At 36.8% G+C, this 25,876-nt stretch overlaps 1 protein-coding gene across 2 annotated transcripts in view; it reads right to left on the reverse strand.

The window, feature by feature from the left end:
- The window catches only part of LOC124637320 (dual oxidase maturation factor 1), a 68,395-nt gene that overhangs the window by 37,931 nt on the left and 4,588 nt on the right, over positions 1-25,876 (reverse strand). For both annotated transcript variants that reach the window (XM_047173681.1, XM_047173684.1), the window contains exon 2: positions 15,986-16,179. The gene's annotated coding sequence lies outside the window, so the exon portion shown is untranslated. The remainder of the gene's footprint in view (positions 1-15,985; positions 16,180-25,876) is intronic.

The following is a 25,876-nucleotide window of genomic DNA, read 5'->3' on the forward strand; positions in this document are numbered from 1 at the left end:
TAATAAGATCCGTGTACATTCCGCCTTGTTGGCATGCAAGCACAACAATTATTAAACACAATTGATTATAAGGCAAATAGGTTATTGTATTATATCCTCTAGGAAATCCCACCACTGCTAAAGTCGTCTTGACGACAATTCAACAACCAGCAACTTTATATTGCTTCCAATATATGCCTATTATTGAATAAACTTTGATGCAGGTTTAAGAATGAGTAAACTGATCACCAAGTAATGATTTTGTATTATAAATTACTCATTTGATAAATATTAACACCTGCAATAAATATTGCTACTTCCATTAGAATTGTAACAAGGTAAACTTAAACAAAGAATTACGTAAAAAGATTAAAATTTGTTTGCAATTCGGGTGATACATACATGAACATAAAAGTTATGTATACTTTGTCATTCTACTCTCTTCCCTTCCTTCTTTCCTTTTGCTCTTTTTAATATGATTGAATATTAACATCGGTCAGAGGTTACTTGTTGTCAAAGCTTATTTAGCATACATTAATTTGGTATAGGCATGAATAGGACAAATTATTTAGTATAACCTTGTATATCAAATATTTTTCTGGATCACAGAACTAATAGGTAGTTCAAAATTATAAAAATTAGATAATAGGTAACTGTTGGTCCAAACACTCACGGTTTTATCCTCGTCGCCAATGTATTGTACGCTCATTTTATTATGTTAATCGACTCGCCAACGCACCACCACACAGGTCGACAGTCTGACAACGACTGACTCCCCACCGCTCGATCCGGTATTTATAACCGAGTGACGTATGCGCACGAGGCGTCATAATAATGACATAACCTATACAATGATGCACATGTACCTGCATACACTACACTGACTTTTATCGAAGTAGATTGAAAAGATTGGGGCCATATTTTTATTGCGGATTGACGTTGTTGATGACGTATAATTCCGAAACCAGTTCGATATCTGTACAATTTCCTCCCAAACTTGATCGCGCTGAGTCACTTGTATTTCAATATGCTTGGGAAAAGTCCGAGACGTATTTTTGTACTTTTCAAGTATAAAATCGAAACATGTTCAAGCTTCGGAAGGCACGTCATTATGGAAATTAAGCTTGTACGGAAAACTGCCTTGTGAGAGACATTGAACCATTAATGTATTTCCAAGAAATTTCCAGAAGCAGTGACTTATTCAAACCAAGGATGCGTGACTGTTTAGAATTTTTAATTATAGATAATCATGTGGATAATCATGTTGTGTGTGGTGTTATAGATAATCTTGATTCCATAAATACTTATTATGAAAAGACAGCATCAAACCTATCCGGATCATCTTTGTAACTTTTTTTAGTATGTTTTAAAATAAGTTAAAAAGTCACAATGTTACATAACTAAAACAAGCAGATAAATGCATCAGAATTGAACTCCATAACCTCTGATCCGTCACGACTTTGTGAGTTGTTATATTGAGACATTTTTTTTTGGTTTTGCGTCAAACAATATTGATGCAATATAAAACACATTAGTCGATACTATAAGATATGAGAATGGTGACATATTGAATATTAGTTGATCTTTCGATAGGCGTAACATTAGTCACGCAGTACCTACCTACATGGAGACGGTAGTCCCGGCTGACCTTTGATTAAACTAGTCCCCGCATTAACTGCCTCTATGCTGCATATTTGTATAATAATATAATCCATTAAGTATGTGCATTAAGTATGTGTTAATAATCTTACAAAGTTATCCGCGCGTGGGCGTAGCTTTGTGTTAGAACGTTATGTTTGGAACCACATTGTAGAATAATTCTATTCTATAATGATTACGTTGCATCATAGTATTATAAAATTACAAATAGGAGCTATTAAAAACATGAGCTATGTTAACAAATAAATAGAAATAAAAGCCCAGAAAATCAATGTTCTCAAAAAAGTATTAGTACTTAATCAAAATATGTTGTAGACGAATAAAAAACTGACACATAGTATTTATAATGAAATCACTGGTTAGCCATTAATCTTGATCTAGATTTAAAAGTCAATCGGAAATGCTTAATTGATCTGTGTGACATTGAGTCAGCTGTGGACTACATAGTTACATGTTGTTGCTAATGAAAAAACATTGCACTGACACCATTTCAAAGATACTTAATACTTACTTTGTACGCTGGATGTATCTGTCTGCGTAGGTATCTTATCTACTCTTATACATCTTTATCGCAATAGTTATTCAGACAAGTCTAAAATTACAAGTCCAAAAACTGGGTTCGTATAAAACTCAGTTACCTGTGTAAGGTTTTACAATTTAATAGTGTTTAAAAACTCTTTCGATTGTAAAAAGTTTTGCGAACTGGCAACTGACAACTGACGTCAGACGGAACGCGGGTTTCTTTAAAAAAGAAGAAAAACAAAAGAAGGGAAAAAAGAAAGACGGGACTTGGCTGGTCGGGGTTGGCATTTTGAGGGAGCGATATTAATGGTGGTAATTTTGTGTTTGAGTTAGATAATAATATGAATTTGTGAAACTTGCGAATAAAAGCTAATTTTAAACTGAATTAGTAAACTGGTTTTTCTCCAACGAGTATACTAGAGACACTTTCCACCACTACAACCTGGAGAGTCTTACAATTCAGAAGCGGGATCACCAAGGCCACAAATATCACGTTCTGGCCATGGATCAACGATCCGAACGTGAGTCAAGTCATCATCGTCTGGAGTCCACGTCTCGGGGCCACACGCGATTTAGTGGAAGGCGCAGCCGCAGCCGCAGCCGGAGCCACAGCCATAGCCGGAGCCACAGCCGAAGCCACAGCCAACGCTTGAGGGAGCGTGAAGTGGCGGTGGAGCGAGAACGAGAACGTCTTCGTTTGTTAGAGCAAGACCTGCAGGAAGAGCGTGAGAGAGAAAGCCGGCAGCATGGCGCACGTCGAAGGCGACAAGAGGACGGCGGGGTTGACGAGAGACAGCGCGAGTCTGCTAGCAACGGGCGTCGGTTGCAAAGGTCATGTAGTCCTTCTTTTTCCTCCAAGGATATTTTACAAATAATTCAGTCTATTAAAGGAGGTTTGCAGCCTCAGCCTTCTCAGAATACACATGCGAGCTACAGAAACTTAGATTATAAAAATATCTTGCCCGAATTTAATCCCACTAACAAAAGCCAGCGCATGGATGTTTGGTTGAAGAAGGTCAACGAATGTGCTTCTGTGTATGGTTGGGATGACAAGACTATTGTACATTTTGCTATGCAGAAACTGCAAGGACTGGCCAAAACCTGGTACGAGAGTCTAGATTCGATACTCTACAGCTGGAATGAGTGGCAGACTAAATTAATTAATGCAACAGCGAACAGAATTTTGGTCAGTCCCTGGAGGATATGTTGAACCGTAGGTGTAAGTCTAATGAGCCAATTGAAATCTATTATTACGAAAAACTGGCGCTTTTAAACCAATGTGAAATAACGGGTAAGAAAGCCGTCGATTGCATCATACACGGCATTAACGATAGAACTTTGAGGTCTAGTGCCTTAGCATTGCGTTGTATTGAGCCTGATCAACTTTTAAAATTTTTGTGTAGCAACAACAAAGAAAGTTTTAGTCAACAAATTTCAAATAATAACAGCAACTTGAACTCGACGGATAACGATAAACCGAACAATAAATTAAACTCTAATGGACCTTTAAATCAGTATATACGATGCTACAATTGTAAAGAAATTGGACATGCCTATCAGAAATGCACAAAGCCCTTAGTCCGGTGTAATAAATGCAATAGGGTAGGTCAATGTATTGAAAGTTGTTCAGAATCAGGAACTACGAATAGACCCAACAACGTTGTATAGAAAACTACCGTAGCTAATAAAGACCGAATAAAACTATGGATTACCAATTAATAAAACCATTCTGTTAGGGGTTTTAGAGGTTGATGATGGAACGGGCTCTGTGGATGATGCAAGCGTTGATGAAATAGCGGAACATCAGAATGACTTTTGAGTTTTTATATGAAATAAACTTCCGCCAGCGGCTTCACCCGCGTAGAGTTCGGTTATATCGCGGTTTCAAGAGAATTCTTCAAAAGTTCGGGATCAAACTATTCTATGTTCTTTCTCAAGGCCAACTCTATCTCTGTACCAAATTTTATTAAAATCAGTTCAGTGGTTTAGACGTGAAAGTGTGACAGATAGACAGACAGACAGAAAGAGTTACTTTCGCATTTATAATATTAAGTAGGGATTATATAATATATTTACGTTATTTCATCTTTCTACAAAATTTTAAAATGTATTTTAATTTTATTACAACATGTTATTCTATTTTTATTTCAAAGTCAAAGTAGTCAAAGTATTTATTATTTGTAAAACATAGGTAAAAATAAATGTAGATCTTAAAATTAAAATAGTGCGCTATGTACGGTGAGACGTACAAATATGGTTTCGACTACGTACTAGAATTAAAATAAGAAATTTTTACAATTAGAAATTAGTTTAAATTCACTTTTATAATTTACATAGGTACCTACTAGTTTCAACTATAATTAGTTAATCCAGATTACCGTTACTGTATTTTATTTATTTTGTTCCAGGTCGAGGGCGAAATGGAGTCGAGCCTCGACCTGTTAAGATGGTTATTTAAGTCCTTGAAAATGGAGTTCAAGGCAAGTTTTGGTTATTTAAGTCCTTGAAAATGGAGTTCGAGGCAAGTTTTGGTTATTTAAGTCCTTGAAAATGGAGTTCGAGGCAAGTTTTGGTTATTTAAGTCCTTGAAAATGGAGTTCGAGGCAAATGTATGGTTATTTAAGTCCTCGAAAATGGAGTTCGAGGCAAGTTTTGGTTATTTAAGTCCTTGAAAATGGAGTTCGAGGCAAGTTTATGGTTATTTAAGTCCTCGAAAATGGAGTCCGAGGCAAGTTTTGGTTATTTAAGTCCTTGAAAGTGGAGTCGAGGCAAGTTCATGGTTTAAGGTTTAAGTCTTAGACAAGGAGTTTTAGACAAATCGTTGGTTATGATTATTAGATGGTTAGATTATTTCTCGAAAATGGAGTTCGAGATACCTAGTTAAATACGGTTAAAACATAATAATTGTATTAATATTGTTTTCAAGTTATTATTCTTTTGAAGTTGTAAATTAAATAAGTTTTTTTTAGGAATAATGATTTAACAAATTTAATAGTTGGTTCATAGTTCTGTTCAATATTTTTTTTTTTTTTTTTACTAGAATCAGAATTATAGCTATGTATTAATTTGACGCTTATCGCAAATATTTGTATTGTAAATTTTAAATTAAATTATTTGATTTCTCGAGGACACGATCAGCCAAGTGTAAGGTCCGTTTGGTGAATACGTGTATGAGGACATACACGACATCAGGATGGTCGAATGTAAGGTTTTACAATTTAATAGTGTTTAAAAACTCTTTCGATTGTAAAAAGTTTTGCGAACTGGCAACTGACAACTGACGTCAGACGGAACGCGGGTTTCTTTAAAAAAGAAGAAAAACAAAAGAAGGGAAAAAAGAAAGACGGGACTTGGCTGGTCGGGGTTGGCATTTTGAGGGAGCGATATTAATGGTGGTAATTTTGTGTTTGAGTTAGATAATAATATGAATTTGTGAAACTTGCGAATAAAAGCTAATTTTAAACTGAATTAGTAAACTGGTTTTTCTCCAACGAGTATACTAGAGACACTTTCCACCACTACAACCTGGAGAGTCTTACACCTGTCGTAGTCCGTTTTCTCGAATTGCTGAAGCCTAAGATCTACATTGATAAGTTACGTGTGCCGTGTTCTGAAAAACTGCTAAGCACACATTACACGCGACTATTTTAATAATATCAGACAGTTCGAACAATGTCCATTCAAAGGCTACAGTTGCTAGTCAAAATTGAAACACGAATAGGTACCTAGAGTTTCTCTATCTGTATCTATATAGCGTATGCAGTTGCTTTCGTTAATATCCTTCGCTTTTATAGTACACATTCTAATCTGGAGTCACGATTGCGTAGATGTTTCAAAATTTTCAGATAATGTGCTACGTGTTTCATTGTTATTTAAGTACTAAGTATGTGTAATACGATATCAACTCGACTGGATGGTAAATATGAGAGACCACATCATTAAAGAAAAATCGTGATGCGGTACACACGTGCAAATACATCATTTCCTAAGAAAAGGCTCAATTATCGAGAACTGCGTACATAAGGTAAATCAATTATGAAGAGATTGGAACAAATTGTTCATTGAAACATGAGATCTGTTGCTCACGCGCAGGAATGTGCGTTTTGATTACGTGCGCGAACTTTACAGATTAATCGATGATCCAACTTGACACCTGCAATAATGGTGCTGTAGATCGATTTATCTGAATTTTATACTTTCTACATGACATCAACATAGAATCAAGAATGGGTAGGAAATGCAAGATATTTAAATATTCAGTTGTTTATGAGAATGACTTTGCATATTTAGAATTTTAATTTAAATGTAACTTCTACAGTTATAGCAGAGTACACTATAAGTAGCACAAAGCCATTTTGCACAACTTAATGCTAATTATTAAAATCTTAATTATGAATGTTTTTTCCCACATAAATCACATAACGTAAATAATGTTGTCATGTAACGCAAAGTAAAGTATTGGGCACAGTAACCATGCGAGTTGTCACGTTGGTGGCACTTTCTTCGTAAATGCCTCATTGCGTGAGGGTGCCGCGACATTCCGCGTTACGTAGGTACTATGACATGGCCGACTGGTCATACTCACCATACCGCGGGTTGTAATGTTTTGGCATTTATGTCTTATAGAGAAAGTTTCTAGGATCGCCGCCGGTGATGTATGGTAATACTTGTTTTTGTCTTTAGAAACGACTAGATGGGTAGGTGTCATTTAAATTCTTAAAATGTAGTTTTTTATTAGCAAGATACGAGTTTTTTGCAGTCATCTCTTGATGTCAATGAATAAAAAAATCTTAATGGCTACCTATACTTTAAAGGTCCTTAAACTTAGTTCTTATAAAAGAGCAATAGGTGTTATGAATGATATCAATGAGTTATAAAATAGTGTGTACAACATATTAATAATTTGTCTGTTTGTTGAACTTTGCGTGACATTTTATAGTCGACATTCAAACTCAAAAGGTGACCTGTTTCTTTGTTAAGGTTGAGGGAAGTATATTATAAGAGGTTGGGTTTTTGCAGCAAAAAATATAATCCCTTAACTAATGTGTGTCTTCAACCGTAGGTATCTAAGCTCAACTGTATAAAACTATTTATGTCGTGAATAACATCATTAATATCTTGCGACACAACATCAGCAAATGGAATTGCCACTAAGGAACGCAAAGGTAAGCCTAAAGACATCTTAATGCATCCGATGTTTATTTTCCTTCGCATTAAAACTAAAATTAAATCTGTACAATAATGGGGACATGAAGATTCAACCTCTAAGATAATAGGTGTCAGTGATTATGGAGTGGTCGCAGGATGAGGATGAGGAGGTTTTTTTTTTTTTTTTTTTTTTTTTTTTTTTTTTTTTTTTTTTTTTTTTTTTTGCTGTGGCAACATTATGAGCAGGTCGTGAAAAAACGGCTCTGCAGATAATTTTTATTCTAAAAATATAAATCTAGTGCTAATTTAAGTTAATTGTGCAATTAAAATAGATAAAACTATCAAATTATTGTTAAACTTAGTTTTGTTCTCGTGTTCGTGACGACGTTTGCAATTTCAAACAAGTTTATAATCAGCTGTTCAATGTGCCGGCTGTCAAAAGGATAAAGTTTGAATATTACTTCAAACCCGGGGAGTATAGTGTTTTTATTTTAATAACATTGTCGTGTACACAACATTACACCAACAATACACTACACCCAAAGCAATACACGGCTCATTGTTATGAGCTACTGTCATTGCAGTGCACACCGGCACAGTTAGTGTCTCATTCTGCCTTCAACTTGTGAAAACAGAATTGACGACGATAACGTTCGCCTACACACAATAACATTACAAATTACTCTGCCACCAATAAATTTTGCTGTAAAACCTTGACATTGCTGACCTACAAGATTGTACTATTTGATTGACCTTTATTACAAAAATCCCAACTTTGTATAATGTTGTTTACCACACTTATGCTTTAGCCTAGTATTTTGCATAACTGTGTAATCAATATCTAATTGTTGCGAACCTTCCATATCATATACTTTCCCCTTTCTTTATTTAAAAATTAATAAAAAGCTTACCCTCCATTTTGATATAAAAAATATAATCTTATAGTCCACTTCTATATTTTCCAAATTTCACAAATCCCTATACCTTTACAGTCTATTTCCTTTGTTCACTAACACATTAATCAACATCTTTAAAGCTATTCTTTAACTTTTTAGGTACTAACAATACAACAATTAGAGATGATGACCCGTAGAGCCACAGTCAAAGACATGGAAGAAAAACTCAGAGCTGCGCTGAGGGAACTCGAGTCAACTAAAACCTTGTGCAAGCAGCTACTCCAAGAGAGGGATGACAGTGAAGTCGAAGTGAAGAACATAATCGACAAAAACACTTCCCTCAAGAGTGAGTTGGCCGAGCTGCACATACAGTACATGGATGTGCTCGACCAGTACACTCAGCTTCAACAAGAGATGTCCTCGTTCCATCAGTGCAGTGACACCCATGAATTGGCTTTACAGCGCATCACAGAATTAGAACAGGAGTTATGTAATGCCCATAAGGCTTTATCTATATTAGAATGTAGTAAGATTAATGAACAGGTTACTAATACTTGCAACCTTTTTGATGAGTTAGTTGCCTGTAGGTCAGATAAGGTACCATGTAGGTTAGCTGAAACTATTGACTTGACTGGTGATGATACCATTCCAATATGTCCTGTAGTTATGATGAGTCATAATAAATTAAAGAAATATATTAAAATCAATAAATTCATTAAACGGTCAAAGAGATATGTAAAAAAACAACATCTCTTAAAATTAAACATTTCTCTTAGGAAGGACCGTATTAGCTTAACTAAGACACTGAATTCCTGTACTGCTGAATTAGAATATTATAAATCTATTTATGAGATGGAAACCCAGCAGCTCCAAAACGATTTAAAATACAAGGAGTCTTTGTTAAAGGATATTTTTAGTAAATATGAGTCTTCTCAAGAACAACTAAGCAAGCGGTTATTTGAGGCAGTGGAGCTGATGGACCTGGTGAAGTCCAACACAGAGAGGTATGAGTCTCTGACAAACAGCCTTTCATGTGATAGTGCAAGCCAACCATCACCTTCAATACCATTGCCTGATATATCTGTACCTACAACTGCTACAGAGAATATTCATATGCAAAAATGTAATACTTTGCTCTTCACAGATGCATTGGGTGCTGGCTTTGGAAAAATTTTACACAATTACCTTAGCCATCACTTTACTAATCACAGTTACCATGACATAACTTTTAACCAAATTGTTGAGAAAATTAGCAGTATAACATTAGATAGTAATTCTATAATAGTTCTATTGTTAGGCAGTAGTTATGGTACAACAAAAGAGGACATTGTGAAAGGTATTGACACCTTACTTAGTTTGAATATGGGAAAATTAATGTTATGTGCTTTTCCTTATTCTGATAGTTTTTCAGAATATCAAAATAAATGTATATTTAATTTAAACTGCACATTACACATGTTGACATGTTGTCATAGCGACAAACTTTTATATTTTGACACTAATAAGTTTATTAGTGATTTCACATTGATCAAGGGAGCAGTATCTGTTCCTGGTAGTTGCAGACACACTATTGCTATGTTGATAGCCTATAATATTGACAATATTATATCTAATATAATAAACTATAGGGTAAGGGACGAGGGTATGCTGTATAGTTACACTAACAGCACACTGATAGATTGTTGTATGATGACGTCGTGTACGAAGGGGGGTCCACAAATACTATCTACCACCACTACCACCACCACCAATATGTTAGAACATTCTAACCATATTGAACACACCGGTAACATAGATTCTTCTATGCAAGTTTTATCATTTGTGGAGAACACTCCTGATATAAATAATTTAAACTAATTATTAAGACAACAGAAGATATTCCAGTATTTAATAATTTTAAAGATAGTAGCAAGTTATCTTCTGGCGACTTAGTTAGTTGTAAAAAACATAAGAGTGAGCAACATATTTTAAAACTTTTCAACCAAAATATTCAGAGTTGCTCTTCTAAACTTCTTGAAATAGAATTAGTTTTAGAACAAACCAAGTTTGATGTAATTTGTATTACAGAACATTGGCTGAAAGATTATCAAGTAGAATCTATTAATTTTGAGAATTATTCTGTAGCTAGTTACTTTAGCCGGAAATCCATGATACATGGTGGCTCCTTAATATTAGTAAAAAATCCTATTAAATATAAAGTAAGAAAAGATATAGTTGATATGTCAGTGGAACATAATATTGAATTGTCCTGTGTTGAGCTAGATAAGCATGTGTTAGTGTGTGTCTACAGACCACCGCAACACCAGAATCTTGGTGTATTTGATTCTGTCATGGAAGATGTCTTGAAAAAAGTCAGTAGCAGTAGTAAGTCAGTCATTATATGTGGCGATTTCAATATTAATATTTTAGAAAGTAATATTGTAAGTTCGAGTTTCTTAAATCTTTTTAAATCATTTAATATGCGTAACGTTTTCGAAGAACCTACTAGGATAACACCAACTACTGCTACTTGTATAGATAATGTTTTTTGCAGCTGTGAGTACCTACATAAGGAAATAGTGAATTACTTGCCCTCTGATCACAGCGGACAAGTTGTCACTTTTCGCACTAACTCTCCACCAGAGAAAACACAAATAAAATTTAGGGAATATACTTTAAAAAAAATCGATAAATTCAATCAAACTTTAGGTGATAAACTGTGTGCACATAGCTTAAATCTTAAAAATTCAAGTGATATTTACGCCGATTTTTTCTCTATATTAAACAAACAATTCAACTTAGCTTTTCCAGTTAAAACTAAAATGATTAAGTCCAAGTTCTTATTTAGTGACTGGGCAACTCCTGGTATTCGTAAAAGTAGACAAAAGCTGTTTGAACTTTATGGTTTAAAGCCTTATAGCACCGATCCAAGTTTCCGTGACCACGTCTCAAAATATTCGAAAATATTTAAAAACGTTTGTAAACAGGCTAAATCTATTCATATTAGAAATAAAATAAAAAATTCTAAGGATAAAATAAAAACAACTTGGACAGTAATTAATAACGAAACAGGTAGGCGAAAAGTTCGCAAAACTGATTTTAGCCTAGAAACTCATAAAGGCCTCATCAACGGTAACCTTGAAGTAGCTCAAGAGTTTCAAGCATTCTTCACCAAAATACCTTTCGAAACTACAAAATCATTAAATTCTTCAACCGCCGTATCTATCGATTTACTCAAAACAAATGTAAAGCCATGCAGTTCAGTATTTAAATTTCAACATACCAGCCCCGAGGCTGTTGTTAAGGCCTTTAAAGATCTTAAAATAAAATCAACAGAAGATCTTTGGGGTATGTCTGTCAAGGTGTGTAGGTCAATTATTGAAACTATTGCACCCTATTTAGCTTACATCTTTAATGTTAGCGTAGACCAAGGCGTGTTTCCTGATCTAATGAAACACAGTAAAGTAGTACCTTTATTTAAATCGGGAAATAGCAAAGAATCAAACAACTATAGACCCGTTTCTGTTTTACCGGTTCTCAGCAAGGTATTCGAAAAGTTGATGCTTGCACAAATGTTGCGCCATTTCAATAAAAACTTCATTTTTCATAACGAACAATACGGTTTCACCAAAGGTCGCTGTACAACCGATGCTGGTGTAACTTTGATCAAGCACATCTTTAAGGCTTGGGAGGAAGCTGAAGACTCGATTGGAATTTTCTGCGATCTCTCAAAAGCGTTTGACTGCGTAAATCACGAAACGCTTTTGCAGAAGCTAGAGCATTACGGAATCAAAGATACATCCCTCCAGTTATTAAAATCGTATCTAAACGATCGGCAACTTAAAGTTCAAGTAAACGGCGTAAATTCACTAGGCTCAATGATGGCAATGGGCGTACCACAAGGTTCCATATTAGGTCCGTTCCTCTTTTTAGTTTATATTAATGATTTGCCCTATCTATTTGATAATCAACCTAGGATGGTGTTGTTTGCCGATGATACCTCTCTTATTTTTAATATTGATCGACGTAGACGTAACCTAGACGACGTAAACAATTCCATTATCCAGGTTCAAAATTGGTTCAACGCAAATAACTTGGCTCTTAATGAAAAAAAAACAAAATGCATTCGATTTTCATTGCCAAATGTAAAAAGTAGTGAATGTGACATAATACTCAATAGTCAAAAACTAGAATTTATAAATCAGACAGTTTTCCTGGGAATCACTCTTGACAAAAAACTACAATGGGGACCCCACATAACATCTCTTGCGGGTCGTCTTAGCTCGGCCGCCTATGCTATTAGAAAGATGAGGCAGCTAGCGGACGTAGAAACAGCTAGACTGGTATATTTTAGTTACTTCCACAGCATCATGTCGTACGGCATTCTGCTGTGGGGACGAGCTGCTGACATTGAATGCATATTTATCTTACAAAAGCGAGCGGTCAGAGCTATGTACAACTTACGTGGTCGTGAATCTCTTAGGGAACTGTTTAAAAAAATTAATATCATGACCGTACCTTGCCAATTTATTTATGAAAATATCATGTATGTTAGAAAAAACTTACATTTGTTTGATAAAATATGTGATAGACATAATTATAACACTAGAAATAAAAATAAGTTAGCTATCCCGCAGTTTAGATTATCTAAAGTACATACATCTTTCATGGGATATTGTGTCAAATGTTATAATAAAATACCAGACAACATTCTGGAATTGAATGACTTGCGGTTTAAAACTCATATAAAAGCCACACTTTGTAAGCAAGCATATTATAAATTAGAAGATTACATTCAAGATAAAAATGCTTGGAAACATGCTGGTCCTGCTCCATAGGACATACTGACAATATCTAATTAATTAACAAATTAAAACTACACCAGCAAATAAAATTGTATTCATCTTTTGATTATTAAAATTTGTTTGTAACTTTGTACCAAAATATAAACCAATTTGTAAATGTGAACACCATGTAGCATTTTAATTGTCACTTTATCCTCATTTGTCTTTGCGATTCTACATGATCTTCACATGCTTTTACTGTATGTATCAATACATACAAACTGTAATACTATATTATTTTTAAAAAGAGTAACCATGGAGTTTCTTGCCCGTTCTTCTCCATAGGAAGCTACTTTTGGAATGGGCAACTAGAATCAAACTTAGTTATAATTTTGACGTTCATAAGTGCTTGTAAAGGCCTAAATGAAATAAATGATTTGACTTTGACTTTGACTTTGACTTTGATGTTCAATTGTTTTGCTTGTGCGTCCGTGTTCGCTGATGAATGTTAATGTCAGTAAGCAGCTCGATGATTATCTGTGATTGCTTCCTGCGCGGGCGCGGCGCGTCGCCCCACTGCGCAACGAGGCGAACCTCCCAAGGAGGCCTGCGCGCACGCAGCGCCCACGGCCGCGCAGCCGCCGCGCCGCGTGTGAAGCACGCCTAATGACCATTCTTCCGGATCCGGCAGGCAAAACCCCACTAATAATAGTAATGAGACTCATTTTGAGCAGACGGATCAAATGAAACCGTAATTGTTCCGTATCCTTCTTACGTCTTTGTGAACAAGACATAAAAAAGCGGAGGCAGTAACACATCTTAGTTGTGGGTACGTTTATACCCTCGTATTTTTCCTCTGCTACTCGTATATCAAATGGCATTGGACAGCCTATAATGCGTTCTATTGAGTGATTAAAACGGTCACGACTGATGCGGGTCCGTGCAAATTACTGCTAAAGTTCACTTTCAAATCATTATTTCTATCTACTTTCATATTATAATCTAGATATTATGTAATAAATCTTTTTGAAAAAGTAGTAAGTGAATAAATCAGCAGCTTCTTCTAGTGAATAAATTATTCGTATTTCTAAATCCAAAGTTTGAGGTTGAAGTATAATTTAGTTATGGTCATGACCAGTCGGGCTGCGGCTTCGCGCAATTCACGGCAAAAATAAAACAAAGGTGCGTCAACAATGACGACCTTGTCGCTTCCCGCAGCCGAGCGCCGCGTCGCTGTCGTGGTTGTGCAACACTTACCCACTAGAAAGCACACTTTCTTTCACGCACATCACAAGGACTTATATCTTACAGCAAAATGGTAATTTACGTTTTCACCAACATTCTTAAAGGTCAAGTTTGACTCACTACAAAAATACCCTGACATTAAACTTCCGCGTCGATGGAGCCTCTCACAGACTCGGTTGCTTGCAAGCGATCAAATGTTGACCGTAGGGCATGTGCAGCGCAGTAATACAATATCATGGAGTTAGCTGATCGCAGTGCGGTGTCAGGGTTCCGAGGTGCAGACCGCTGCTATTTACACTTTCACCTCACTCCGGGCTTTACCAGGATTTACGTCATCGCTGTGCCGGCGCAATTATATCATCACGAAATCAGCTGCTGAGTAAGTGGCACAGTGGCACACTCGCCGTTGAACTCAAGTCTCACTTTTTGTTTAGTTATTGTATTTTGGAGTTGCGATGCCCGTTATCGGTCATTACGTTTCATAATGGATAGGAAAGCAATGCAAATGTGCAATCCTGTTTAGTATTCTCATGTACTTGTGCAAGGTTGTGGAATAGATTGTTATCACGTGTGATGTCACCAGAATATCTGCAGAAACTAGGCCCAAGTTCCACGAAATAGACAAGAAATAGACCCAAAAACCGTTTTACGATTTATGCAATTAGCAGAATAGTTGATTTATTTTCATATTTGATTTAAAATGAGATAAAAAGCTTAAAATAAGAAAAAGGTTCTGCGATTTTTACAAAATTTACTACGCGTCCTTTTCTGCTTGAATGATAACTTTTTTAAACTCGACAACGAAATTCATGTCAATCTCCAGTTATCAAAAAAACACCCAACTTAGTATTTATTTGTTGTCTTCATTCAACGCAATGAGTTTTTGCACGCAACTGTTTTGGTATCTTTTTTGTCGAGTGCAAATAAAAATATCATTGAACGTTCTATATTGGAGCAAATTGATCGTGTATTTATCACATAAAAAACTTTGCAGTAGTATTCGTTCTAATAGTTTATTGTCCATGTCCGTAACCTAGAACCGAAATCTTTAGCATTCACACAAACATGCATTCATTCTTCAATAACCTTACCATTTGCATTTTGTTATTTCGAACTATTTGCCGCTCGATTTGTCATTAGTGATTATAGAACTCCATAATGGGAGCTCAGAGTACAAACGAATATAATAATTACTAATGTTTTATCGCTAATGAATTTTAAATCTGTTCTTTGGATGACCATGAGCCGCACTGGTCACGGTCGGAGTAAAGGGCTTTTAGCGTTTGAAAATATTTAACAATACTTATGAACAAAACAATAGCAAAGTTTGCTGAACATATTTCAATACCGTGATGTTGATTACACACACAGATGCTTGTATTGCGCGGCTACAGCGCCATTGTTTTTTCGCGGTTTCTCTTTGCCTAGTCGTGCGTTACACCTTGTCGTGGACTATATTGTAAGCTCTGGGTGTACATCTGGGCAAACATTACCAGCTCTTGCGCCAATACACGAATCCATTACGTTATAGGCTTTCAAACAATGTGTGGTTTTGAAATAATTACTTTCAAGCAACAAGAATAATAAAATTTGATTCGCTGGATATTACGCACATTAGATAATAATGGCTAATTCTTTATTGTTTGCAGCGTGACCCAGAATATAACAATTAAATGTAACTTCAGCGTTAGTTCAGAGGAGTTCCTTGTTATTGAGAGAGCTTAACGAGTTTTGTAACCTTGTTAAATGTCAGAATAAGTTTATGTTACTCACCCGTGTTCCCGGATAGAGTTCTTGTACTTTTCTCTTTTCATTTCCACGTGTTTAGAGATGTGGAGGCGTTTCACTGTTCATGACACAACACTGGCACGGCACCCACTGTACAGTTCATTACATAAACACTATCTTTGTATTATATTATCACTTGGTCAGATTCACTAGTGTTGTGTGTCCCATGACGCCGTGACCTGCAACGAAGACATCAAATTAATGACCCGTGAACACATTAGGTTAGGCTGTGGGGCACATTACATCAGGTCGCGAAAACTACGTATTGCATTTTTACGGAACAACAACCCTATTTTTTGTTGCGCCACACATATAGGCCGTTATTTGGCAATGCTCTGTTAGTTCTTATAATAAAATATAGGATATAGGCGATAATAAAAGTACATAATTATATTGCATCGATGGATTTATCGATATCCAGAGACGATTTATAATGATCTAATTTCGAAATAGCATCCTTGAGTTTGGAACTGTTATTATGTCTGATGACATGTCTCCATTACTCGCTACTTTACTATCCGATTGATCGATTGCTCTCGGATAGCAAATTAATCGATAATCTTATTATGTTATTCTACATTTAGGTATTCGAGAGGTTGTTAACGTAGATCTTTGTCGTGCATTTTGCAATGTCTTAGTTTTTCGCAACAGATAACTAAGTAGATATATAGAAGGATGATAAATTGCGAGATTGTCATATTATTAAGTTAACAATATAAAACAAAAATATAGTTTTGCTGCTCATTTATTACTGTCTTGAAGGTCGCTTGAAGCGAACTGGATATTATTAAAGAATTTTATTTTGTTAGAGCTTTTAAGGCTTTGCTTTTCATGGAAAATATATTATATCTCTCACTTTTAAATAAAGCTATAACATATGAACATACATAAAGTATCTATCTTGCTGCCTGCCTACGTGTGTAGGGAGTTTTTATCGATCATTCTAGATCACGACGAGCAAAACACGTCGCGTTGACGTTCGAGACTGGATCGTGAGAAATGCGCGTGTCGCACTCTTGTAGACAACTGGCATTCCTTATTAGCTAGACCTTAGGAAAATGCCATGCTAATACTATCCAAGATATAGAAAGTACGACCGATTATGTTCGTATTGCAAATGGATTATTAAAAGTGAAGGAAATGTGCAATATCCAGCGATAAGATACGTTAGATAAGTACCTGTCTGACAGCTACCTAGAAGATAATTATTCTGCCTGAGAAACGATTGCTAATCACTTCTGTTTGTTACCTACGATGAACAAAAGCAGATCCTGCAAATAAGTATTTACAATACACGTGTGTTACCTATAAAGCTAGATATTTATTAACCGATAAACTAACTCGACGTCCAATTTTATGGCAAACGATTATTAAAATAATTAACTAAACAGACTGTCAGTATTGTGTGTATTTTACGTTCTAATCCTTGACGCGTAGCAAGATATCCTTTATCCTAATTGCCGGTTATATTTATAGCTCAAATGTTATCGGTGTTGCAAGGCGACCTTCAGTTCGGGTCCTGTTGTGGACAATCACTCGATGTCTGTAATTACTCATTACGCTAATGGATGTTCGATCTCGGCAGTATATGCTTTGTCACGACTCGGTAACACGAGCGACTAGTCTTCGCTGTTGTCTTACTGCGTGATTTACTGAGGGAACCCGTGTGGAATCTTGATTTATGTTCATTTTATATGGGACATGATGATCATGATAAATGGTATTAGATTGGATTCGAACCAATCGCGGGCATCGATTCATACAAAATGTACAGAGAACAGGGAAATTGAAATGCGGTATCGGGGATGCAGAGTCTTACCGAGCTGCAGTCACGGGTATCAATCAACTGTTCTGATGTAACTTGGAGAGATATATTGATTACTAGAAATGAATTTAGTTATAATAAAAGCAGTAATTTTTATGCAGTATCGTTTCTAGTGTAAAACAACAGGATACAGTTATGAACGGCGTAAAAGTACATATTTCCGTAGTATGCAAGTTATAGCTTTCATTACAGTTATAAACTAGTGGTCTACAATAATAAATAGTTCCTATATACAACGTGTAATATTATGCCTGGGAAAGATCTAAAAGCCTTAGCGCCGGCTCTAAGTGTCTTGCTAAATGACATTTCTAAATGATGTTATACAAGTCAGTAATTGCAGTAATAGCTACAGAATAAATTACTATGAACTGTCTGTCAGTATGATTTAATGTGGCACTACGAATGAGAAATTTATAAACCGCGACGTAAGAGACTGTTGCAAAAATAGTTAATAATGAATACAACGTAGGTTTGGACTAGACGATACAGAATAACAAAATAACTTCCTTAAAATCGAGACAAAGAGAAGATCAAAGACAGGAAAATTAAAATGATTTCTTAACACCAGACGCTAATCCTTGAGTGCTATATCAGTTCTAAGCTTTACTCGAGATAAACATTTATGGATCTGACGACTACGGAATAAATTACGAATCTTTCGAAACAGCTGACTTCATACAACTTAAAGGTAGGATTACTTACTTTAAATACGCTCAGTACGGAGAAGGACGCCGAAATTAACATGTTTTAATTTAAATACAAGGAAAAATAAAATGCGAACATGGTGTTTGTGACATCTCTGCTGCGCCTGAGCAGTGTTAGGCGTGATATTTGCGCAAGAGTGGACGCAAACATCCATCAGGCGACCTTGCCCGAAATTCTTCTTTGCACGTTGGCGTCACCCTTTCCATTAGGCAGCAGACTCTGTCGATTCAAAGTGACTCCATGGACCGATCTCTTATGTTTTCATCAACATTTAATGGGTGTGTCGTCTATGAAAATCTGCAGTGGCTATTTACTGAACTGAAAGTAGTTAAGGCTAACTATAGTGACGTCATTTGAGCTGATGAGAACGTCTGACGCAGGAAGATGAAAGATAGCAAAAAGGTTATAAATCATATTTGAACTCACTGCCATTGCAAGCTGACCTCGACCGATGACATTGTCTAGTGCATCCTACCAATGAGAACTTTTTGTATTCAAATGTGCAGTATCAAAACAGAAATGTTTGATCTTTGTTTTGGATTTTTAATCTTATTTGTTTGTTTATTTCCCTGAAAGTGGCTATCGGCTCAGAATCGAAATCCTGACCTAACTTTCTTGTTTGAATGTTTTGAACGGACACTTAATAAGTTGTAATCTGCTTTCAACAGTCTTGCTAAACTTTAATACCTAAACAAAGTTATCTGTTATTTGCCTACCACAACTTTTACACGGATTTTTTCTACTGATGCAATACCACATAGCTGGCATGTTATCTCTTGAATACCAGTTTTGTTTCAAATGTCATAACACCTGAATATTTATGATGCTTTGCGGATAGTCTGATAATTAGTTCCGCACACAACGCCTTTTATTTCCATCGCTGCGGTACTTATTCCATGGAATTGCAAAATGCGATGTGTAATAAAAGGTCACATCGACTTCACAGGCGATTCGTGATGATAATGTGGACACGTGGGCGAATAAAAACAATTGAATTCGCGCCGCAAGTACCAATATAAATGAGTAAAGAGTCTATAACATGTAGATAGGTGCATTCGTCGCTAGTTCGTTTGCCTACGTGTGAAACTGTACCACAATGTGTATAATACTAAGTATGTATGTCTGTGTATGCGGAGGTTCTGTGAGAACAGTAAGTCTGTGCTTGCGCCTGTACAATAGCTAGCTCGAGTCACGCGCTACTCTCCACACTATTGTTTGGGAGATTTGATCATAAAAACAATTTACAATCAGCTGTCGAGGACGTCTATGTATAGACCTGAGAGTGGCGTGCCCTGTGTCTATGTCCGCGTTATAAAATATGACCTCTATTCAGAGATCTATTATGTAGGTATGAAATTGATTCATTAAAATTGCCCCCGTTAGATATTCATTTTGGAAATAATCTGGAGTCCTTATATACCTTAACATTTCTAGCTCTAATTATGTATAGGCTTAACAGTTACTGATAATCATTCACAAATGTATGGGTAATTGATTGAAGCTGTCCCTTTAGCATTAGTGTTGTATAGTCTTCTTGTATTGCAGTGGTTATAGGTGTAGGGTAAAATATGCTTAATTTATCTTGATAACGTGCCCGTATTCGTTCAAACTAAAAGTTTTTTCTTTGGCACCACTACAGACAGTAGGTGGACAGTTGCTTTGTCAAGAACTTTAAATATGCTTATCTACTAATTAAGTGCGAAGGCGTAGTGTAGGTACAGCTCCTGAAAGTGATTTATGATGAAATATTTAATTGAATTGCTAAGCTAAACTCACTTCTATCTGAGTTGGTAAATAGCAAAACTAAACGTAAATTGAACTTGGTACAATTAATATGATATCTACGAAGATACATAAGTCTGTATAAAAAAAGGTTGAAATCTGCATTCGGATGCTCGAACTAATGCTTTTTGCATGCGGGTAATGAATCTATACTAATATTATAAAGCTGAAGAGTTTCTTTGTTTGTTTGTTTGAACGCGCTAATCTCAGTAAATACTGGTCCGATTTGAAAATTTCTTTCAGTGTTAGATAGCCCATTTATCGAGGAAGGCTATAGGCTACTTTTTATCCCGGTACGGGAAGTAGTTCCCACGGGATGCGGGTGAAACCGCTGGCAGAAGCTAGTCTGTGATAAAAGCATACGTATGTAGCGACTTCAAAGGGATTTGGCGATAGAGAAAGTAGGTACCTCGTGGCAATTATTAGGTACTAAAAGTGCCGTGTCATACTCGTTATTGTTATAGAATTTTCCCTTTTGATGGTCAGGCGGTGCGACTTGAATTTCAAGCAGCGACTATGTCAAAAAAATGTTACTTACTTAAGTTACTTTACACCAAGCTACAGATAGTAGCATAAGTTAGACACGCAATTACTCGTAAATCTTTGCTAATTTCTGTTATTACTTCTTCTGTCATTTGTTTATTGTGTACATGAATGGTTAAAAAAATATAAATAAGCTTATAAGTTCTTAAAGACCTATCCTCCAACCGTTTCTCCTTCTCTAGTCGTAATCAAACATTAGAGCTCTGCGTGATGGAGATGCCATGGCGACGTCGCCGGCGGCGCAGGCCTGGCTACTTCTGGCATCGAAAGGTTGCCAAGACGAGTGGCCATGGCGTCTCGATAATCAATTGTGTATGTCGTCGCTGAAGAAATCGCACGCTGACTGGCGACCACACTGGCGACTGAGTGAGCGAGGTGCACTGTACCGTGTACATTATAGTGGCAACCGTCGCATCGTCGCCAAGCTGCCAGAGTATCTAGAAGCCACGTAGAGAACTACAGCTCGTGGCCCCGCTTCCAATTTGGTGACGTTGCCAAACCGACGCCAAGTGAGTTGGGTACCATACAATTCAATATTATTATTGCTTGGATACGTAGCCGGCGACGTCGCCATTGGCGTCCTAATGAGGCAGAGCTCTATGTTATACTACACACGAATATTATAATCCTGACAGTTTGTTTTTCTTTTCACACAAACAACTACTGCATGTAGAATGCGGGAAGTAGTTACTTCGGGAGGGAGACGAGGCCTTTGGCTGTAGTTATAGAATTTACTATCGTTATTTTTCAAAATGCGCAATTTATTTACTATACCAACAATATATTACCATTATGCATGTACTTAGTTTTTGCCACGTCTTCTCGGTCGGTGATTGATTTAAGAGAGACCGATCTTAATAATAATCGAGCTGATTTTCTATTTAGTCACGTAGAAAGGTAGACGCGGTTAATAGTTGGAGGTTGACTTTCACGTGTGAAAGAACTTGTGCGAATATGTTTATGGTTCGGTGATCGTCTTGTTGACGTTTGTTATGCCGTCATTTGATACCGCTAGTTCTGCGAAACATTAAACGATGAACTTTTAAACATAAACATTAATTTAATATACCTCTAGAAAATTGCTATTCGATGTAGGTACTTATTATTTCCAGGAAATGTTAATTGATTGACGTATTAATAATATAATTAAGTTTGAGGCGCTTTTAACTTATATTAATTTAAGTAAAAACTGCCATGAAAGTTTGCAATTAGCTTTATTCGGTTCTGTAATTTGAGTTTCTACATGCTTTTCCTAAAAAAATCCTGCATTTAATACCTATTTATTTTTATATACCAGTACTTAATACCGACGAGACGATATTTTATAAACCAAGACTAAATAATAGGCAGTAATCGTTTCCTCATTGTAAAATAAAACATTTCGTAGTCTATGTAATATAATATACTGCGTAAAATATAAACTGTCTTTCCCACACACAAATGTTCATAAGTACCAAACCAAGCATGAATAGGTTTTATTAAACAGTGTTTCGAGTAGCAAAGTTTACGTTTTATGTGTTGTCTAGCCATTATCCGTCTCAAATATCGGTTGCGTGAGGAAACTCCGAGTAAACGCCTCACTCGCTTCAATAACTGTTTTTGTATTATTACTGTTACGTGTCGTTATATAAATTTTATATAAATATACTTCTTTGTGCGTGCTATGCTAGAGTTGTATATGACCTGTAGTTTTGATGTTTGTAAGTACACATTATTTTTCAAATTATGGGTTGTAGGTTTTAGTGGGCCACATGTTCGGTACTTTTGCAGCATAACTAAAAAAACTAAAAATACAGACACAGAAACCCAAGTGTACAGGCCTGTTAGATTATCGTTTTACCCGCATATTGTAACACACAAATTGATGTTTTTTTAAACTCAACGAGGCCGCAATATTGTCTTTTTCACCTAATATTAATCGTGCTTAGTTAGTAGAAACATATTTTCGTAAATACATAATTTTCCTGACATATTTCCATGTAGCTGTTTCAACATCATTCGTTAGGACTGGCATTTGTATGTTATCTACAATTAGAGGTTCATCCAAGGTGCATTGGGCAACCCTAATGAACTTCACTTAACTTAAAATGTTTCCTATCTTTTATCGCGACATCAGTACTTAAGTCAATTATGTAGAATTGCGCTTGTTATGTTTGGCGAATAACGAGATTGTTATTTTGAATGTTTGGATTGAAGAACTATATTTAAGGATCCCGAATAGAAGCAACTAAACTAGACTAGATCGTCACAAAAGGCGTATAGATTAATACTATTATTTAAAGTATACCGAGTGAAGTCTTATTCTAATTCAAATCCGACGAGTGTTTAGAGACGGTAACTAAGGATATTTAAAGTTGGTATTTATAATTCACCTACGTGCAAATACAGAACATTTACAAACATGCTACACCACTACCGGTTCTCTTCGCTTTTTCTATCCAAAATATATGAAGCGACTTTACAAACACTTACAGTGATGATGATTATTATCAATCCGTGTTTTAGAAGCACTTATAAACTTAATTACTTATTAAACAGACTTCCTGGTGCAGCTAATGCATTAGAAGTAACAAAAACTAGCTAATTGCAAGTCTGAGGACATGCAAATTAAAATTAGAAATTCGTACAGGGTTTGATCCAATGAGAACGATTGCAGCTTATTCATTATTGCGCCAATCGTTTCAAGCAAGTACCTTGTTAGACATTATATAGGTACAGTAATTATTGACCGGTATTGTCTAAGTTAGCGCTTGTACATTTCTCCGTGACAATTTGAAATGGTTGCGCACTGCCCGTAGGCCCGGTTACGACAGTGTCGAACTGATAGCATTCTTACAAAACAAACCACTGAGTAGATCTAATCTCGAGTCCGTCGCATAAGTTACAACATTACACTTCGATTAAATCATATTAGCTTCGGTTGCGGTCGGTCTCAGCTGACACGCCGCTGATGCCAACCAAATTGCTTGTCGCCTCACACTGAGCGCAATTTTACAAGCTTTTATTACAAGCTTTTATTACAAGCTTTTATTACAAGCTTTTATTACAAGCTTTTATTTAACTTGCAATGTATGTATGTATGTATGTATGTATGTATGTAACTATGTGTGTTCGGGTGGAATTTTACAACTCAATTTTAAGGCACTTGCCCTCAACCGATTGAGCTGCAATTTTGCATACATGTTTAGTTTGGATGACAATGCATGTTAAATTCTTGACCGTTATTTGAAGCTTACTAGTTTGAGATAGGCACCTACGTGTTTTCCGCTTTTATCTCCGTCCTTTTCTACCCCATATCTTGCATCTCTCTCGCACATCGACCAGTTTCACTCCCCACCAGGCAGGAGGCGACGAGTGTTGTCGGCGGCCACAGTTCGTCATTGGCGTCTTGTTTTCCGCCCGAGAAGGTTGGTCTAACCAACCGCTGTAGTATTTCGTTGAAAAATAAACTCAGTGCTCTCGCAGAACACAGGTGAGTTTATAATATTTTATACAATTTGTTAACGGTTTTACCGTTCGATATTCGATTTTGCGAAATCAAGTGTTAATATTTTGTACATCTATCCCTTTTTTGTCACGAGTTTCGTCCGTGTACTTTTTTTTTCAGTAATTTGTTTTCAGAATGAGTGACTTATAAAGCAAATACAGATGCGGTAAATAATAAAGCTACCACAGCCCGTGCACGTGACTATGGAAAAGAAAGCAAGCCCGAAGTTCCTAAGGCACCTGTGGCCCTAGTTCAATCCTGCAAGGCGTTCAACGGTTTGACAAAAAAGAATGGTGTGAGGTGCGGTCCAACCAGCATCTCCTTAGTTCGGACTGATCACTACCGCACTTGAAGAGGGCTGATGGTGTCAAGAAAGCTTTTCGGCCTTGAAAGACTTGGTACGCTCCCCTCGGACTACCAGTAAGTCTGTTAGCCACCCCCCATGGGGGTCTGCTCATTATCACGGCGTGTGATGGTTTTCGGCCTTGAAAGACTTGGTACGCTCCCTTCGGACTGCCAGTAAGTCTGTTAGCCACCCCCCGTAGGGGTCGGCTCATTATCTCGGCGTGTGATGCTTTTCGGCCTTGAAAGACTTGGTACGCTCCGCCTAGGACTGCCAGTAAGTATGTTAGCCACCCCCCGCAGGGGTTGGCTCATTTTCACGGACCCGCGCAGGGTACCAATCTTGCATGTTGCGAGACGCAGCATCATTACAAAGTGGGGACCAGTAAGTATACTAGCCACCCCCCACAGGGGTCGTTTCATTATCACGGACCCGCGCAGGGTACCAATCTTGCTTTTTGCGAGTCGCAGCATCATTACAAAGCAGGGACCAGTAAGTATACTAGCCACCCCCCGCAGGGGTCGGCTCATTATCACGGACCCTCGCAGGGTACCAATCATGCATGTTGCGGGTCGTACCATCATTGCAATCTACCCTCGCAGGGTGGCTATTTGGATCGACTTTCGAAGAGTCGCCATTATAACCTTCCCTCGAAGGGAAATGGTAATCACACTCACGCTGAATGGCGTGTGACGCAAAACTCTAAAGGCTCTCTTGGGACATCACGAGTAAATTACAATAAGAACCATGTCCAACAGACGAAACAAAGCGTCCAGGACCGCAGGCGGACTTTGATGCGTCCAACAAGGCACGTAAGTTATGACTTTCGAGGTGGGTAGCCTAACATTATATCAAGACCAATGGAAAGAAATGGGAGCTCCGCCTTTCTTGTCAAAAATAATAACTCGGTATCGGATACCATTGGCCAAAAGCCACCTTTGATAGATAATGCCAGATTTGACCAGAGAGTCCAAAGAGATGGATGTCGTCATATCCCAAATGATAAAACAAAAAGTTCTATTGATAGCTGCAAATTCTGCCAGCTTTCTTTCCAATATGTTTCTTGTGCCCGAAAGGCGACGGAAAGAACCGTCCAATACTCAATCTCAAGGTTCTCAACAAGTTCATAATTACGGATCCCTTCAGTTTAATAAATGTTTTTCGGGTGCTAAAGTTTCTTCAGAAAGACGA

The sequence above is a fragment of the Helicoverpa zea genome, chromosome 16 (genome assembly GCF_022581195.2).
Source record: "Helicoverpa zea isolate HzStark_Cry1AcR chromosome 16, ilHelZeax1.1, whole genome shotgun sequence".
Classification (NCBI taxonomy): Eukaryota; Metazoa; Arthropoda; class Insecta; order Lepidoptera; family Noctuidae; genus Helicoverpa; species Helicoverpa zea.